General features: G+C 42.2%; 1 non-coding gene across 1 annotated transcript; it reads right to left on the minus strand.

The window, feature by feature from the left end:
* Positions 1-5255: 5255 nt before the first annotated feature.
* On the minus strand, positions 5256-5364 carry LOC113936817. Its single transcript, XR_003524380.1, has one exon. It is a non-coding gene; the product is annotated as a U6 spliceosomal RNA (small nuclear RNA).
* Between the last annotated feature and the right edge of the window lie 657 nt (positions 5365-6021).

Genomic DNA, 6021 nt, shown 5'->3' on the forward strand with positions numbered 1-6021 from the left:
GTCTTTCATTCTAATTTACTTTACATCTAAACTGTGATAATCAAGACAAGCAGAACAGAATGGTCTCTAACTGGCTATCGTACTGACACCCTTTAATGCCTAATTATAACAACTAAATTAAAGATGCGACTGTAAAGAGGTGGAATATCAGTTTGAAGCATTTAATTCTGTGGAAAGAAGTAGAGATTTTAAAATCCTAAGTAAGAAAATCAATATTATGCCTCATTATATTGGTATTGCTAAACAGATTAATGAAATTAAGTATTTTGTTGTGTTGCTCTTCTGTTTTCCAATGTTATCCTGACGCAATGATGGTTTGTAATGAAGGAGTACTGCAGAGGAGGAAGTCTAAATGGAGAGCCAATTTATACACCGAAATTGGGAGATAGCTAATCTTGTTTATAGAGCACAGGTTTTCTTTTGATATGGTTAGATTTTTAGATAGGCATTATGGGTCTGGACTTTTGCGGCTCATAGAACAAAAATACATTCAACTCAAAGCTAAGGGAAGGTGCTGTCTTTCCTCTTATGGGCAGATGTGTCAACCGGGACCACCTTGGCAATACCAGTGTTCACAAACACTCTGGCTCAGGACGTGCGAGCATCTTGGAGCTTCTTGTGTCAGTGGCCACCCGGTGAAAATGCAGGACAAAATGGGCAGAGGGAAGCTGGGCAGATGAATGGAAGATGTGCCAGGTCCCCAGAGCCTTTCAGTGCACTGGAAGCTGGAGGAGAAGCTGTGAGAATAAGCCGTGGTTCAGGTTTGATAACAAAGCTCAGAAGTAGAAGGACCGAGGTTTGCAGAGAGACGGAAGGCATGCAATTCCTGGGATCAGTGAGGCAGCACACACATGTCCCTGACTAGGCGGCAGCATATGCCCACCCAAACTGCCCACTGAAATTCTAGATTTTTCTTCATTTGCTCGTTTCTTTGATTGATTTTTACTGCTCATCCTGACTTCTAATTCTTTTAACTCAGAGTTTATATAGGGCTCAAAAAACTAAAAAGTGCCAAATGCTGACAGTGTGAGTCATCATGTGGGTCACCCCCCTGGGTCCCCCTGCCGCAGAGGTGCACAAATGCAGATCTTTGAAGAATCGGAAGACCTTGCAAGAGACACTGACCGTTTGAAGGAATCTCTAGAAATCCTCTGGAGTTGAGTTTACTGACCAGTGGGTTACTGAATGAATGACCTGAGGACAGTCGAGCTCCAGACATCTTCCGAGGTGAGGGACCCCTTCAAATACAAAGCAGGCTGAGCTCTTGCACCGCCGAGCTGGCCTATTTACAAATGTGTGCGCCGCCCAGGGCTGCAAGCAAGGAAAGCACAGTGGTAGTGACCTTACCCAGAACGTCCAGATCCCCAAATCAGGAAGGAAGACATGTAAAATCCAACTTAACATTTGCATGGTTGTTTTTGGAAAAGAGAATTTGATTTTGAATTTTGTCTCATCATCTTTGTGGGATTCCTGGGGACCTTCCCCATCTCGTAAGCCTGTGCACAATGTGAAGGCAGGGGTGATGTTGCCCTGGGGGCAGTGATCAGCTGGGGCCAAGGGCAGGTCACCAGCCCCCTCAGAAAGGGCCGGTACGGCTCGTGATCCTGCAGGGCCGGGCATGGCTCTAATCGTCTCCTGCTGCTGGCACTCAGGAAGCCAGCACTGTAACCTCCCAGCAGGCCCGCCTCTCAGCTGCACAAACAAAGCCAAATAAAAACTGCTGGCGGCCGCTTGTCTCACTGCGACAGATGTGGTTCCTCTGCACCATCTTGCCTGTTCTTAAGGGTTTTTTTTTTTTTTTATTACAAACAGACAGATGTAGCTTGTCCCTTCCATCTTGTTTACGATGCTGCAGGAGCACCTGTGGAAGCTGGGTCCCTGCAGAAATCCTTGACTTCCGTTCAGATGGCTTGAGACTAAGCCAGCCGGCTCTGCAACCCCATCTGCACAGGATTCTGGGTTCTTCTGTACACGTTTGCTCTAAGCCCGGAGAAACCTGAATCACCCAGAGGATAATCCTGGGCACTTTAGCATCACCACACCTCACGTGCACATGATGTTTCCAATGTGTACACATTCATCGACCTGTGTGGAGGACCCACCATGGACCACTTGGCCTTGAGGTCAGTCTGTGAGCTGACTCTTGGTTCAGTCGGACTCCTCACTGCCCAGATCACTTCCCTTACCTGGCCTTGTTTCCACTTAGTCCTAGGACCCTAGCATGGAGAGCAGGACCCTGCCTATCCCCTTGTTGACCATCCTGTCCTTGGAGAAAGTGGCCCATAAACCCATGTGAAAAACAGACATAGGGCAGGAAGAAACGGGGATGCCATAAGGGCTATTTCCTGCTCTTAGCCTGACCCTGGGCACCTGCTTAGAATTCCGTAGCCCCACGCAGACCATTTAAGACCGTTTGCATAGCATCTCATTTCCTAAACATAGACAGTGCAAGAGCAATGACACCTGTGGACTTTCTGTGACAACTGCCTTTTCTCTTTACCCTTATGTTTTCATGCCACTGCCTTTGCTGTGCAGCAAACCACCCCAAGACACATGACTTAAATACAACCAGCGTGCACTGAGCTCATGCTTCTGTGGGTTGGCTGAGTGGTTCTTCTGGTCCAGACTGGCTCAGCTCATTCACCGCTAGGCTCGCTCATGCATCTCTGATCAGCTAGTGAGTGGGCGGGTGTCTGGAAGATCTAAGGTGGCCTCGGTCATGTGGCTAGCAGGTGGCAGGTTATTGGCCAGGGGGACGAGGCTGACTGGGCCACATGGTGGTCATCGTGCAGCCGCCTAGCCCTGGCCTCATTACATGGTGGTCCGAGCAAGACAGTGAGGCTGGATGTGCTTCTCAAGTCTCAGCCTGGAGCATATCTCCCGCTGTCCATTGGCTAAAGCAGGTCCCGTGGCCGAGAGCAGCCAGTGTGGGAGGACACACCTGAGAGCGTGGACACTGGGAGGAGAGGAATTCGTGGCCATGTCTGCAGGCACCACGGTGTTTTGTTTTTCTTTTTTCAATTTATAGCCTCTTTAATGGAATAACTCAGTCGTTTACTTTCAACATTTAGTGTTTACAAATGAAGCATGCCTTCAGCTTGGGTTCCTTCTTTACTATATGAGGATTCAGAACACTATTTTCAAATTGCAATCAGACTGAATTTTTTCAGCCCAAAGTTTTCTTTTTTTCTGCTTTGACTACATTATGGTCTGATAATTTGGCTTGAATGGTTTCTATTCTTTAGGTTTTTTAAAGTTGTCTGCTGTGTGTGTGTTTAATTCTTAATATCCCACAGACATGTGAAAGTGAGTAATTTTGGTTATTTGATACAAATATACAGATAGAGTCACATACAGGTTTTGATTTAGACATGGAATCAACCTTTTTGGTAGTATTTTAAGTGTTTCTCTATTGTTATTATCTGCCTGATCTGCTAATTTCCAAAAAGAAAATGCCATGTTATTGTCATGGAGTTTTACTTGATACTTGTCTGCAATGTCGTGGAAGGAATTAAAAAGTCATTAATTATATAAGAATTGTGTAATTCTTATACAATTGTGGAGAATTGAATTTGTTATCAGTACAAAACAACTTTCTTTTCTTGCTTCATGTTGGTTGCATAGAATTTCCTATCATATTAACATGGGCTAAGAATTGACAGAGCTGTAATAGCGAGTGTGCTGGTGAAGTAACTCATTTATATGGTGAGTAGAAGTAAAAACTATTGTGTTCTTCTTAGAGTAAAATTTGTCTATATGTTTAAAAGTATAAAAATGCTCATCCCATTTTAAAATGGAAAGTTTTATTGAGATAAATGTAGATTCACATTCAGCTGAGAGTAATAATAGAGAGGGATCCGTATGTCTCTTCCCTAGTTTCCACCAGTGGCAACATCTTGCAAACTAATATCACAACCAAGATATTGACATTGATACAATCCACTAATGCCATTCAGACACTCCCGGTTTTACCTGTGTCCATTGAGTGTAGATGTGTATTTAGTTCTATACCATTTAATCACATGTATAGGTTTATACATCTATCCCCACAGTCAAGATACAGAACGATTCCATCAACACCAGAATCCCTCATTTTGCCCTTTTACAATCCTATTCTTCTCCCCCCCAATCTCTGTTCCCCCATCCTGAACCCCTTGAAACTACTATGTTCTCCATTTATAAAATTTTGTCATCTCAAAAATGTTATATCAAAGAATCACATGGTATGTGGCATTTGGAGATTAGATTTTTTTTCACTCAAAATAATTCCCTGGAGACCCATCTAAGTCATTGTATGTATCAACAGTTCTCTTATTTGTATTGCTGAGTAATAGTCCATGTATATATGTACCACAATTTAACCATTCACTCACTGGCAGACATCAGAGCTGTTTCTAGTCTGGGGCTATTGTGAATAAAGCCACTCTGAGCATTGACCTACAGGTGCTTTTATGAAGAGTTTTTATTTCTCTGGGATAAATGTCCAAGAGTAGAGTTTTTATTCATATGGTAATTTCATGTTTAGTTTTATAAGAAACTGCCAAACTGTTTTCAAGAGTGGGTATATCATCTTATATTCCTACCAACAATGTATTAGTAATCGAGTGCCTCGGCATGCTTGCCAGCATTTGGTAATGTCACTGTTTTTTATTTTCTCCATTCTGATCCATATGTAGTGATATCTCATTATGGTTTTAATTTGCATTCCCTGATGGCTCATAATGCTGAACATCTTTCATATGTGTGTTTGCCATCTGCATATCATCTTCATTGAAAAGTCTGTTTGTGCCTTTTGCCCATTTTCTAATTTGATTTCTTTTTCTACTGAGTTTTCAGTGTTCTTTATATATTCTAGATACTATTCCTTTGTGGGACATGTGATTTATAAATATCTCCTCCCAGTATGTTGCTTGTTTTCATCTTCTTCACTTAGACTTTCACAAAAGATACATTTTTAACTTTGATGAGGTTTAATTGATCATTTCTTTTTCTTTCTAGACTGTGCTTTTGGTGTCAAGTCTAAGAACTTTTTGACTAGTCCTAGATGCCAAAGTGTTTTTCTTTCTGTTTTTCCTAAAGATTTTATAATTTCATGTTTTTAATTGAAGTCCAGCATCCATTTTGAGTTAATTTTTTGTACAAGACATGAAGTTCAGGCTGAGGTTCATTGTCTTACTTACGGATGTCCCAACACTACAGCACCATTTGTTGAGAAGGCTATCCTTCCTCCATTGAATTGCTTTTAGGGCTTTGTAAAAACTATGGAACACTTTATGAATTTGCATGTCATCCTTATGCAGGGGCCATGTTAATCTTCTCTGAATCATTTCAAGTTTTTATTAGATGCACTACTAAAATGAGCACCGCTCATACCTTTAGACTCAGCTGTACTTCTGGAAATTCACTTCTGAAGATGAAGAAGATGTGCCCAAGGCTATTTACTTCAGCTTTATTTATTTATTTATTTATTTATTTATTTATTTATTTATTTTGAGAGAGAGAGAGAGAGCCTGCATATGAGGAGGAGGTTGGGAGGGGCAGAAGGAGAGGCAGAAGGAGGGGCAGAAGGAGAGGGGCTCTATGCCCAGTGTGGAGCCCAATGCACTGCTCATCTCACACCCTAAGATCATGACCTGAGCCTAATCAAGAGTCAGATGTTTAACTGATTGAGCCACCCAGGCACCCCCTCAGCATTATTTTTAACAGCAAATACAAGTGTGGGGAGTTATCTATTGTTGTGTAACAAATTATCCCAAAATTTAGTGAATTAAGGCAACAACATTTATAATATCACAATGTTTGTGAGATCTGGTCATGGCTTTTCTGGGTTCCCTAAATGAGAGTTTCTCATAAGACTACTCTTAGATGACAGCTGAGGCTGAGGTTTTCTTTGAAGGCTCAACGAGAGAAGGATCCATGTCCAAGCTCTCTGATATGGTTGTTGGCAAGATTCAGTTCTTTGCAACCTCTTGCAAATGGGGCTTCACTTTCTCTTTGGCTGTTGCTAAAAGCCTACCCTCA

The sequence above is a fragment of the Zalophus californianus genome, chromosome 17 (genome assembly GCF_009762305.2).
Source record: "Zalophus californianus isolate mZalCal1 chromosome 17, mZalCal1.pri.v2, whole genome shotgun sequence".
Classification (NCBI taxonomy): domain Eukaryota; kingdom Metazoa; phylum Chordata; class Mammalia; order Carnivora; family Otariidae; genus Zalophus; species Zalophus californianus.